The 14156-nt window shown below is 40.8% G+C and overlaps 1 long non-coding RNA gene across 1 annotated transcript in view; it reads right to left on the bottom strand.

Annotated features, from left to right (window-relative positions):
- Window positions 1–470: 470 nt before the first annotated feature.
- The window catches only part of LOC141982747 (uncharacterized), a 57149-nt gene continuing 43463 nt past the window's right edge, over window positions 471–14156 (bottom strand). Inside the window, exons 2-3 of the long non-coding RNA XR_012638211.1 lie at window positions 7626–7692; window positions 471–1443 (exon numbers count right to left, since the gene is read on the bottom strand). This is a non-coding gene — a long non-coding RNA (uncharacterized LOC141982747). The remainder of the gene's footprint in view (window positions 1444–7625; window positions 7693–14156) is intronic.

The following is a 14156-nucleotide window of genomic DNA, read 5'->3' as shown; positions in this document are numbered from 1 at the left end:
TTGTCATAAAAAAATCATCCCTCTCCACTGTTGCACACTTTGAACAGATGTAAAATAATTACCATAGTGACATTGAAATGATCCTAGTTTTCAGTGTTAACACACCACAGAGATCAACAGGGGCAACTCATACTTTTCAGAGCTAGTGTTTCAGACTGTCTGCAGACTCCGGCAGAAATCATTGCTTTGGTTACCTTCAGTTCACAACCATACATACTAGAGAGTTAATTTTTAGAAGGGAAACTTAGATGATGCCATTGTGAAAAATGTTCTGGCTCACCAAGCCACTGAGAACCAGGCCCCTTTGACCCCAATCCACTCTTAAATTAATCACCTTTGCAGTAAAATCACCTTTTCACAGAGTAAAGACAGTTTTCCAGGGTAATTGCAAAGCAGGGACCAGAAATGTTTTATTGAACTCACAAAAATGCCACTCTCTTTTATTATTTATATGCATTTTATTTTCTCCAAATATAACAAATGAACCCTTATACCAAATTAATCATAATACACAAAGTAAATAAAGAGGATTAGGATTAAGGGAGGACCGGGGAAGCGACATATCTATTTTCAAGTTCTACCTTAATCATAAAAAGTCAGCCCAAATTGTTTTGAATTTTTCAGGCATTCCCCTACTGAAAAATGCCAGTCATTCATTTTCTGCCATGTCACTGAGCCAGTCATCAATGTCTGGTGGAGATCGACTTTTCCATTTTTGCAGGTTTAATTTGTTCGTTAATCTGTATATTGCAACCACGCTGCTTTGTTACCAGGTAACCTAGAGGCATCAGGAATATATCCAAGAGTGAAACTTAAGGGGCAGGGCTCCAATTTAACGTCAAGTTGGCCCTTTGACCCAGCTTGTATCAGAAATTCTTGATACTGGGACACTCCCAAAACATATGAGCTAATATAGCACCAAGGAAGTTACAATTATGACAGCAGGCAGCATTTATGAGGCCCATTACCGTTAACCTATGTGGGGACACTATATTTGAAAAAGTGTCTTCTGATAAATAAGCCTAGCCTCAGATCTATAGTTGCTTTTTTAACATTAAATACATTTGTATTCCATTGGGTCAGAGATAGTTGCGTATCCAAATCTCTAGTCCAAGCAACTCTCAGATTACACTCTCTTTTTTCAAAAAGGAATACTTTCTGGTCATGAGCATTTTTTCACATGCCTCTGTAAGGACTCAAATTTGCTTCTATTTAAGTCAATTGCAAAATTCAAATTGACTTGAGTGGGAGCAGATTCTGGCTTTTTGTGACCTAATGATGTACCTGAAACAGATGTTCATAACCACACATTTATGCATGCTCATTTGTGTCTCATTGTTAATTCACACAGAGTCTTCTTTACTCCAATGTACTCTACTTCAAGTAACAGCTACACAAGTCTTTGATTTCTTTCTTGAAGTCACAGATTTATTTTGCAAACACCTGTAAACAAAAGACAATGAATAGAAATAAATTTTGCAACAGCCAACAAGAACAATGCAAATAAAGAAAAGCAGTTTGCTGACATACAAAACGTTAATCAACCATCTGGAGTCATATGAAAGTTTTTATGCAGCTGGTGTAAAAGTTGAACATCTTTCCCTGAAGTTTACCAATTTGTTAAATAATAAATCTGTCTTTTTTCCTGAACTTTGTGTGTTGTTCTAATTAAAGTGAAAAGCAGTTCAAGTACCCATAGCACTCAGTGCTTTATAAAGTCTTTTTTGCTGACATAGATTAGGGAAAAAATTAAACCATAATATACCGTTACGAATATTATTTCCAATAAAACCCAGAATACTAACAACAACAAATAAGAATTAGAGCAATTGTTAGATCTAGATGGGTGTAATTATCGGCCACTTCAGTGAACTAAATTTCAGCTGGGCTTGGTTCTATGGTTTAGGGTAGTCTCCATTAAATATAGGAAAATTCAGTTAATTAATTAGCCCTCAGTGTTAAATGAGTTTTTAAAGCGTGAGAGACCAGGGAAATGTGGGATTTGTGGGGACTTGACAGTGTACATTTTATCATGTTAAACCCAAAGTGACTGTTAATGTAGGCTACAGTACCTTAGAGTCAGAAATACAGTTAGGGATGAATGCAGATAAAATACCAAGGTTTAGAGGAGATGATGAATGTTAATGGAACACTGAGGTCCAGATTATCATTATTTGATTTTTATCAGCGCTGCAATACCCAGATCCCCTCATTTTTAGACTGTATAGGTTACATTTTTAAAGAGGTGCATGAAATATTATGCAAAAATGTGATTGAGTCTGGTCTTTATGTGTGTGCACATCCTTTGTTTTTTGGCTTTTTTCCCCAAAGGGTTTGTTAGGGTTTTTTTTAACTCTGCAGGATACCCAGGAGGTGCAGCCCAGGAGGAGGGGACACATAATGTGGTCTTTGCATCTCCCAGATTCTGGGATGCCCTGGGGAAGAGAACAGCTCCCAGCATAAATTACAGAAGCCCTTAGGGTTACTCTAATTTGTGGCAGCTTTACACAGAGCAACTACCCCTATTACTCCTGATATCCCCCTTCAGACCACTGGCCCTTCCCCCATACTAGAGGCTGCACTCCAGCCCTACACTGTTCCTAAGCTGGGGGAGTTTCCCCAGGGGCCCCATCGCACCCTTTCTGGCTCTTTTATGCCACTTGAGCATAAAGGGGTTAAAGTGGGGGCCAGAATTTCACCACTAAAATGTAGCACATATCACTAAAATGCATAGATGGGTACAGATATACAGAAAGACCCAGACTTTAAAATATGGATTCCAGGAAGGATTCTGAGAGGAAGGATGGTTGCAGTGGTTTGGCAGTTAGCCAGGGACTCAGGATACCCAGGTTGTTTTCTGCTCTACCACAGATTCCTGTGTGACCTTGAGAATGTCATGAGGACCTCTGGGCCACAGCTCCCCATCTGTAAAATGGGGGTAATAATGCCTGCCTCACGGGGGGGGGGGGAGAAGGGAAGGAGGGGTTGTGTGGATAAATACATTAAAGCTCATGAGGCACTCAGTTACTACAGTAATGGCAGACATATAATCAAAGGACCATACGAAGCATGGGCCCAACCCTGTAGTCAAAGATCCTATTGACTTCAGTGGGAGTTGAAGTGTGTTTTCCCCTAAGTAAAGATTGCATGACCGAGCCACAAGAGAATAATAAGTAATAATAATAATAAAAACATTCAGGGATTTGGCATGATTCCTTAGTCAGCTATAATTTAGGCATGATAATGATAGGAACCAATATAATTTTCTATAGCTCAGTATGGTACACACTTATATTTTTGTAGCAATGCATTGCTAGTAATGCCCTCTGTGGGACACAGCATACTGTCCCCAGTGTGATTGTGTCTCTTTGTGAGTCATTGTGGAAAGCCATGACTCTGCATTCTATCTGCCTCTCGCGGACCCTCTGGAGGAGAACACAGGGAGTGGTCCCAGTACTTCCCTGACCACAAGAACTGAAACTGTACTTGTCACTTACACAAGATGCAAATAAAAAGGTAAAATTGCTTATGCAGTCTCCATTATGCATCTGCATAAGCAGGGGTTAGACTGTGAAAAAAATAGGTAATGGTATTCACTCAAGTTCTAGCCACAACCAAAACTCAAGCCACTCAGTGGCATCATGCTCAGATACTATAGTTATGGGTTGATGCCACCGGGATACAGCCCAAACACCTAGACATCACAGAGGAATTACACGAAAACCCACAGATGCCAGTGATAGTGCAATGGGATTGCTCACTTGTGCAATGGGGCCATCAGACCCTTGTCCACACTCCCTCACTTGGGATTGTTGGGGTCCTGCAATGGTGTATAGTTGGGTCTAGGATCTCTCACTGGGTTTCTACGTGGGGGTCTAGGGTCTCTCACTGGGGTCTCTATCTGGATTCTGAGTCCTTCACTGATATGAGTGACAGTATGGGTGTGACAGATACGGCAATTCCTTGCAATATCTTTGGGAGATCTCACTGTATTGAGTTTATGTATCATTTTGGGCCAGGGATTACATGGAACTCCATGTCAGGAAGGGGGTGACCACAGCCATCCAGGACCTAAGAACAGTTGGGGAGGTGATTAGACAAATTCACTCAGGTTGTAACACCTCCCTACAGGCACTACCACCTGGAGAGACTAGCATATACTTGTTCAAACTGGATTCTCTAGAGACTAGCATACAAGAAAGGACTTTTGAATAAATATCCAGAGTTTAAATTGACTCAGGGCCTGCTTTCTGATCCAGCAAATAGACAGACCCTTCTGTCCTGGGAGACTCCAATCCTTCCTAGCAAGGCTTGGAAGGACTTGCCCTACTTATCAGGGGGTGCTTATTCTGAGCCAATGTTGTTATGAGCTTGTGACCACAGAAAAATCCCTGAATGGGGTTTGAAGGACTGTTTGCCTGCCAGAGCCCTTGCTGAACTTGGGGTGAGCTATGGTAAGCTTATTAGCATGTGTGTAGGTTCTGGTATTGTTTTTCATATCTTTTCTCTGTAATGCTTTTACCTGAAGAATAAACGTGCTTGCTCAGAAAGTGCTTTGTGGTAACTTCATTATGTTGTGGGCAGCTTCTGAGGAGGAAAGCAAAGCAGGCCTATTGAGGCAGTCTTATTTCCTGGGGAATTCAGTGTAGGCAGGGAGCTGGGCAGCCAGGAAATACCCCAGGCAGGAACAGGAGAGATGTGTGTCTTTGCTTGAGAGAGATGACTGCCAGGGAATCAAAAGCCTAGAGTGAGTGCCCTTACTGGACCATAGATGGGGAATACAGGGACATTTACCCTGAATTGTGACAAATGGGTGCACTGTAGTTCTGCTGATTTGGGATCTCTCACTGGGATCTGATGCATTCCCTCAATGGGGATCGAGGATCACACACTAGAGCTTGGAGTCTGCCAGTGATTCCTTTGCTGGCAATTGATGGGGAAATGCTGCCTCAGGTGGGGCTCATATGTCTGTCTCAGATAGCTGGGTTTTTTTCTGAATTTTTGTGCCACGGACTCCAACTGGCCAGTAGTACCAACAAAGGACGAATTCCCATCAGGGAATTAGTGCCTACGTGACTTTCTATAGGGAAAAATATTGATTTTTATGTCACTAATACCAAAACCATGAATCAACAATATTAACAAATGAATACCAGAGACAAACAAGATGTAAGAGCAGGCCTTTAAATAATCATCAGCTATATGGACTTACTTTTTTCACAAGAGTACATGAGGGATGGTGTATGCTTTACGGGTGAAAGTCACTCTCACCCACTCAAAGCTGGAGTCATTAGAGTACAAGTCCTGCACAAAACCCAAGTTTCACAATAACTGGGCTTTTGGTAGGGAATTAAGCATGGGGAGGGGGCATCAATCCACAGCCAGGCTCCCCCAGCAAATCCTACGTGGGGGCACCAGACAACTGGATCCATGAAAATATAACATTGGCTCCTGCCCTCGCTTGCTTACAATTTGCCCCGGGCACCATTTTATTAGGAACTTGTGTAGTTGTTCCACCTTTGCTTCTGAATAATCCCGAAACAGGCTTACCATAGGCAGTAAGTGGTGTGGAGAGGTTTACATAAGCCTTCCACTCTGGGGTAAATTTAACTTCATGTACTTGCTCTGCACCTTTGGGTTTTTATTAATACTGTGTTGCGTGCAATACCGCTGTGGTATTATTAGAGCTGCTCTGAGTCACATGCAAATACTAAATCGCACAGAGAATGAACTTGTGCACACACACACATTTATCCAAGATAAATACTTCAGGGAAGAGTCTCATCTATGAGCTGGACTCTTTGCATTGCTCAGGGGACAGAGAGGGGCCAGATTCTAGCCTCAAATGGCCTCCATTCCCCTGGTGGAGAAAAACTCTCCTCTACCATATGTAACCAGCAGAGACAGCTCCTTCACCAGACATCCCCTACTAGTGTAGGGGATCAGTAGGGGGGCACAGGGGGAGGGCAGAAGGCATGTGGTGGAACTCCGATAGGCTATGCTGGATCTTCCACTCTTGTAGGGTCCCCAAAGTTCCTCCACCTTCCACAGAGGGTAGGTCAGGTACATACCAAATTCCCAGACTGGGGAGTAGTGACTGCCTGTCGAATGGCCTCGAGTCCCTGTACTGGGTGGAACTAGGATGTAGGGGAGAACCAAGCCCTTCATGCTTTTTAAAATTTTATTTTTTAAATTTTCAGCCGGCACTGGAACCTCATGCTAATTCTCTGCAACATGGGCAGTAGCTTTTTTTTATTAGCTTGGTTGTGGGTAGGAGATCAGGGACCTCTTGAGATGACAGTCTGTCAGAATTTAAATCAAGGAGGATCTCTCTCTTAGCAGCCACAAAGATTAAACAGACTAATGAATCAATGTTTTAGACCATCCACTCCTGGGAGCTTTCATTTAGGTCGCATCCCTGTTGGTCAGGTCAGAAAATGTTCTTTTCTGTCAAGTAGTAAGTTTCCCTATGTGGTAGTGTGAGTTTTCTCCTTTGGGTGAGATCCAGAAACTTGACAGAGGCAGATGCCAATCCATATTATGTGACATTTCCTCATCTGACTCACAAAGTTTGCAAGATCATTTCACCAGCCAGTAGTTTGTGGGAGAGACTATGTTTGCTTGTTTAACAAAAGCAGTTCTAGGGTTTGTTTTTTCCTTCTTTCCTCTTAATGGAAGTTTTATTCCTCTCAGCAGTGTGCTGTTAACCCCCCTGCATGCATGGTGTTTTCTGTCTTTAAAGCATTCCTGCTGTATCTTTGATCTGTCCCTCACCATAGTACCATTCACTTGATGTTAATGTGTTCTTTTAAGATTCTGTAACTTTACACACTTCAGGAAGGTTCTGGGTCCTACTTTGCATCACTTCTGTAATCCTTAATCATTTGTAATTTTGGTTATATTTCTTTTGAATGTGCAAATAGTATTTCTATTCTATTCAGGCTCATATATTCTACCCTTCATTGTGGTATGTGAGAGATTGATATATCACACATACAGGATTTTCAGAATGTCAGAAATCAATTGTATGAGGAAAGTAGCTTCGATGGTATCCATGAGCTTGCATGGATTTAGTTTGATATTAAAGTGTATCATGATAAGGGTACATAGCTAAATAAATAAAACAAAAACAAACAAAAAATCATTATTTTAAGTGAACAAACTGCTGCTGATTTTTTGACAGGGAAATCACTTTCACCAGTATTTTTGAACTTCCTAGTTACTTGAGTGCTGACAGTTTGTCTGCAAATAGGACTGCAGACAGAAAACACACTTCATTTGGGTCTACGATAATGTTAGTTTCTGCTGCTCTCATCATTGAATGATGAGCCTTGTCATCTTCGACTTGTTGCCATTTAACAGTGCAGATCTGTACCTAAGAGACCTAATGCGTATTACCTGATGAAACAGTTATGAGACATAGGTAGAAAAATAAATTATTCTATAAGACATACATACCGCTAATAAAGTGCCGATCTGAACACTCCCTTGCTATGGGAAAGGGGATTAGAATCTGAATTCAACTCTAAAACCTGGATCTGAACATGCCCAAATGTTGGACCTGATTAAGGAAAGCGCTTAAGCATATTGTTAATTATAAACCAGGTGTTTTTAGTCACACTTACCTGAATTGAGATGTTTTACAGAATACAGAACAAAGATGGGTTTGAAAGCCAGATCTAAATTTTGCACCTTAAATAAAAATGGATAAGATAAAATTAAACATTTTATAAGTTAACTTTTCTTCACACAATTATTTCATTATTTTTTAAGATGAATGTAATGCTCATGAAAGCTGTTAAACTCTTCTCTTGAGATTGAAGTCCTTTAATTAACAACATAAGCAGAACTTACTGGGTAATTTGCCTCACTATTGCACCTCCACCATGTTGCAGAGGAACTAGAGTTAGAGAAAAGTGAAGTATCCAAAAACCTTCCCTGATCCAACTGCGATGGTAGTTTTGCGATATGGACAGCTGAACTGGAATGAGAGCTCAACTCATTTCACATAGTAGCCAACTTCAAAGAAAGATACAACATTGCTGATCTGAGTTAGAAGTAGAAGTAGAGTTAGTCAGAAAACAGATTTTTTCTGCACAAAATTCGGACTTGGTGGTGAAATATTTTGGATCAAAATTTTTCAATTTTCACCCAGAAACTGAAAAAAAAAAATTGATTCAAACTGCCACCAGAGTGCTTCATGGAAGTTTCAGTTCAGATGCTTCATGCTCCCAATTCTCCTCTAACAGCAGGACTCTATGACCCGACTACAGCTCCCACTTTCTTCCTTCCTAGTGAGGGGAAAGGGTGCATCATGGGAGATTTAGTAAAATGTTCATGATATTTTAAAGCTATGCTAATTAACTGAAGTACACCTCAGAGAAAAGGTAATGTAAATGGAAGGAATATTTGAGAAGTAACAACACAAAAAGGAGGATGAGTTATTGGCAAAGAATGAGAAAGCAACAACTGAACATAAGAAATAGGAAAACTTAGATTAAACTTTTGGATATTGTTTGCTAACAGTGAGGTCAGTTAGATAATGAAATAATTTGCCAAGGCAGGTCAGAGAACTACCACCAATATAGGTGATCAAAAATTAATTTGAGATGAAGGAGTGTACTACCCCTTGTAGAGTCAGCCTGATCTCACAAACTGTACTTCTTGGATGAAATTAAGAAGCCTCCTTACTGTCCCTTAGTGACCTGTTTAAACAGAAAGAGGAACCTGAACATGGGGAAGGAGACTAGAAGCAGAACAGCCTACAAGGGATGGCGCTCTCTCTCTCTCCCCAGAAGGCTAGGCTGACCAGACACAGAGACTTTGTTTTAGACTTTTAGTTTGGGAGACTGAACTAGGGTCTTTTGATCTATTATTCCATGTGCTTCTTCTCTGTAGCTTCATTGAAGGAACTGTTCTTCTTTTGATTAGTTTGTTTGGCTTCTTATTACCCTGATCTATGCAAGCAGATTGGTTAACACCCAGTTGGGGGAAGGGAAGATGGAGCTCACCTGCAATGCCACACCCAACCAAAAGGGGAAGCACAGGGCATCTCACCCCTTTATATTAAATATGGACTAAATTCTGTCTTTTCTGACACAGCTTGACCAGTCCCACTGGTTTTCCTTGGCATCGCCTAAGATGTAAGTGGTGAGTTAGCATAGAAGACAATCCAATACCCATGTAAGAAGATGGAGTAGATGATGCAGCACATACTTTCTAATCAGATTCTTTATTATTCTGTACCACACATTGCAATCATTACTGTCTTGGTGTCAATATGAAATGGGTCAATGGGGCAATATTTTAAACTGGTCTGTGCATTACGTTTCATCTAGCATGAAACCAAATGCAGACCCAAGTTCTGTACAGATTTACACGTCATCCAATCCGGTTGAAACACAGAATTCAGGGAGTGATGCATATGACTATTGCATCCATGCCCTTCACACAGATTCTCTGGACCACAGCTTCCATATAGCTAGTGTGGATGCTATTCCTGTCCATGAACACCAACAGTGGCTCCTACGTGGTTGTGCTGCTGATCTTTCCCTATTTCTAGTTTGGGGGCTGGGGGGAGAATCCTGTTGCCCTCTCTAACCTCCTTTATGAAGACTTTGCTTGAGGCAGGAAGATTTCATTCAGAATTACTGTATATAAAACTGCAAAGTATTCCAAAATGGTGTCACATTACCACAGGGGAAAGTACTAGATTGCTTCAAAGCCTGCTGGTCATTGGATAATAATTACAGGGTGAGATCCTGGCCCTATGAAGTCAGTGGGAGTTTTGCCATTGACTTCACTGTGGCCAGGAGTCTACCCCCACATTCTAAACTGACAGTCCATACAAACTTAAACAGGAAAAATTAACTGGGGTTGTATCTTTCTCTTACTCTTAATCTCGTTTTCATAAGATAAAAATAAAATAATTTCATATTGCACATTTGTTTTTACAGAAAAATGCAAAAGGATTGGTAAGGCATGAAGTGAAAGGTAAAGAGTTTCAAGTCTGAATAGCCATGTGATCTGTATATCACTCGGTGAACAGAAGAGATAACAGAATGAATCAAAGATTTGTAATTGGACTAGGCAATGACATAATCATGTGGCTCTCTATATTCCTTAGATTAAGACTTTGTTGGTCCACAAAGAAAGAAAGAAAGAAGTTGTCTTGTTTAAAAAAAATATCAAACAGGTCCAAGCAATTCTGCACCAATCAATCATTCAAACAGTAGCTGGTTAGGATCACCCTGATGTATGTGTACCCTACCTACTCACACCAGTATCAAACCTGGTTTTTGTATGGCCTGTTTTCAATAGTTTAAACAAATAGTGATAAGTCCTGGCCTCCAGTGAGTCTAATTGCAAAACTCCAGCTGACTTCAATAAGACCACACCCCAAATCTGTATTATGGAAAGGTTTTTTTTAAAGCAAATAATCATTGAACATTAAATAATAAACTAGAAAAATTGAACATGGTAATATAATCATCCACACTCCAAAACTGAATGGTTGGTATGTACTATGTGTTTTAAAGCATGTAGCATGCTATGTAAATAATAGATATTAATACATTTAAACACCACCATTGTTCCCAAAGCGCCACTGTATATGCTATCTACAATATATCAGAATCATTCACTCCCACAGTGAAAGACAGTCGTTTCTGGAGAAGTATGGTATGTGGCAGACATTCTGCATTAACAAGACACCACAAGAGTGTATAAGAGGGAATGTAAAAAAGAACTCCTTCATCTGAAATGAAAGTGCATAAATAAGAATGTATACAGGCCAAGCCACTGATATGCAATGGAATGGGTTTATGAAGAAATCAGTTATGATGAAGAAGACATACAGAAAATGAATTATGAACTTACAATAAGATATACTGAAAACAACAAAAAGAAAACTTACCATAAGATATAATGAAAACAATGAAAATGCACATTGCTGTTTTGGAGAAATTACTATTTGTAGCCTGTTTATTTAGTGTATTAAGCTTGGTTTGCGTGTTTTGTTTTATTTGCTCAGTAATCTGCTTTTTTCTGTTTGCTATCCCTTATAATCACTTAACATTAAGTGATCCAGATCTCTTGGTATCAGTGACTCATCATTTACCACTCCCTTAATTTTTGTGTCATCTGCTAACTTTATCAGTGATGATGTTTTCTTTTAGGTCATTAATAAAAATGTTAAATAGCCGGGGACCAAGAACCAATCCCTGTGTGACCCCACTATAAACACAACCATTAGATGAGAGTTCCCCATTAACAATGTTAGCAGGGTCTGACGGGGCTCTTCCCTGAAATCTAGTGATGAACTGGGGTAAAATACCTCAGGAGCAGCTTGTATTTGCATAGACACACCTACTCTGCCTAGGTGATCATCAAACATACTTGCTTTGCCAAAATGATCAATTTTGGTTGTTTTGGGTTAATATTCACTTAATGCAGAGTTAATGAAAATTTGTTGTCCCTGTTGCATGAGTAAAGGGCAGCAGAAATGTACTTAGCATGTCCTGATTCAGGAGGTCACCCTAACTTTAACCCTCACCTCTCTAATGTTTAAACACAGAGCCGATTGGACTCCAGTGAGAGTCCTATTTTCTGTTTGGTGATTACTAGAGCTGAAATGACTGATGAGCAGTGTGGCCCGGGGAGTCTGGGGTAGCACTCACTAAAAATGCCAAGGTCAGGGCAGCCTGCAAATAGGACAGCAGATTCTCCCAAAGACTGGTAGTTAACACTGAAGTTAAACTCACCAACGAGTCACAGACTGTGCTCCTGATCCCTCACACTGGTTATCAAGAAGCAAAAAAAGAAATGACACAGCCCCCTTTATTGCATTCCAATTCTCTGGCTCCAAGTCAGCACTTAGGTCCAATACAGTGAGAAGTTATTTGAAAACTCTGACTATACAAAATCTTCTTCTGACCCCCAACGGTCAGCCATGTTAGCAGGCCAATATCAGTTTGGATCTTACCCAAAATACCACACTGCCAGCCAATCCTTTAGCACCTAAAACTAAAGGTTTATTATAAGGAAGAAAAGAAAGAACAAGAAGAGAGTTGTTAAATGATAAAGCAATCAGATACATACAGAGTCCATATATCAGGTTTTTAGCAGTATTGGTAAGTTTGCTGGCTTGGATAGTCCCTCTGGAACACATCCACACGGGTAATTCAGTCCTGCGGAGCTTTGTTTGTAGAAAAGTTACTCCAGAGGTAAGAAGCCGGGTTGAAGATGAAATGGAGATGATGCAGCTGCCCTTTATATTGCTTTTACCATGTAGCTTGTACTTCCTGTGTCCCAAACACAAGCTTCACAGCACATGGCATGGAAAAGCCTTAGACTTCTGTCCATAGGCATGCCCCTACACGTCTTGCTTACTCATCAGGTGTATCCCCTAGTTCCTTTCCATGGGTTCAAGCAGCAAGCAGTAGCAGAGATAACAGCAGAAGCAGTGACAGTGGCAAAGGTGGTAGCATGCGGTGAGTGGCAGCAGAGACAATGGCAGAGATATTGCTTGACCTCCCCGCTCTTTTCAGGTGAGCCCACATGAATGCATCCCTTAATTATGGGACTTTGCTGACTTCAGACAACCAACTGTGAGTAGGGTGCAGCAGAGGGAAAGGGAAGTGGTGTGTTAAAGGGACATTCATCCACTGGACTTTCCCACTGCAAGGTGGGAAACTGAGGCAAAGGATACTGCCCAATGTACTGTTTGGGTGTTTATTTATGGTTCACATGCTTTTGAATCACTCTTGTGGTGTTTTCTCAAATTAATACTGAGTTCCCTTTCCCTTTTAATAAAAAAAATGTTTTGTTATACACAGACTCAGTGCTTATGAATGGGAAACTATTCCCTCTTAGAGGCACCCTGAAATGATGTTTAGTTTTCCCAGATTACTGGGTTGAGGCTTGAGCCAGTTCTGTTTTTCAATGTCAAGATGAAACCCTAGATATTGAACCTAGCCATTGTTGCTGTTGACCCCACCTGGCAGACAAGAAACCAAACCCAATAAGTAAAATATAGTAAATACTTCAATCAAACCATCAGAATAGAAGGAAGTGGTACATAACATATCACTATCTTGTATGTGTATCTTGTTTCCAAAAAGCAAACAAGCAAGCATGGAGGGGGGAAAAAAGAAAGGGGACATGCTGAGCATGTGTGGTGATCACCATTTTGGCCAAGATACGGGAGGCTGAACCAGAGACCTCCAGAATTAGAAGTATGAGCTACTATAGCTTGAACTGAAGAGCTAGACCAGGGGTCAGGAACCTTCGGCATGTGGACCATCAGGGTAATCCGCTGGCGGGCAGCAAGACATTTGGTTTACGTTGACCGTCTGTAGCCACGGCTCTCCACAGCTCCCAGTGGCCACGGTTCACCATTCCCAGCCAATGGGAACTGCAGGAAGCATGTATCAGTTCTGTATCTGAAGTTAGGAATATTGACTATGTAACAATTACAACTGTGTGTGTACTTGCAGAACGCTCACCAGAGATTGGTAATCAGCCTGAATGGGCCATTAGGAAAAACAATATAATGGGTCTTTGAAGATGCTGATCTCTCATCTTCCTGGAGTTCCTTCCTGTGGATGTTACAAATAAACCTTGTTTCATGGTGGCTTTAACACTGCAAGGTCATGTGATAATGTCACCCAGTATGGAGTACCACCTTGGACACTGTTGGTATCTTTCCACTGCAAACAAAGGATTCCTGCCTTATGTAAATCCTATTTAAGGCTGGGAAGTGAGTCAGTCAGGGCTCTTCTCCATTGCCTCCCTGCCCAAGAAGGAAGACTGCTGAAAGCACCCAAAGAGACAAAGGAACTAAGCTGGGGAAAGGCAAGGGCTGAGTCTAGGCTGAGACAGGGGTCTAGCCTGTGAAGAGAAATAACTAGAACTCTAAGCTTTAGAAACTCTGCAACCTGCCAAAAACAACATTGAGGGTGAGAAATTACTATTTGTAACCTGTTTATTTAGTGTATTAGCTTGGTTTGCGCGTTTTGTTTGCTCAGTAATCTGCTTTTTTCTGTTTGCTATCCCTTATAATCACTTAACATTTACCTTTTTGTAGTTAATAAAACTTATTTTTTGTTTATATCAAAACCCAGTTTGTGCAATTCAGATCTGGAAGGAGGGGCAAA

This window comes from Natator depressus, chromosome 1 (assembly GCF_965152275.1).
Source record: "Natator depressus isolate rNatDep1 chromosome 1, rNatDep2.hap1, whole genome shotgun sequence".
Taxonomy (NCBI): domain Eukaryota; kingdom Metazoa; phylum Chordata; order Testudines; family Cheloniidae; genus Natator; species Natator depressus.
Note: the sequence above shows the minus strand (reverse complement) of the source record. Positions and strands in the feature narration are given on the sequence as shown.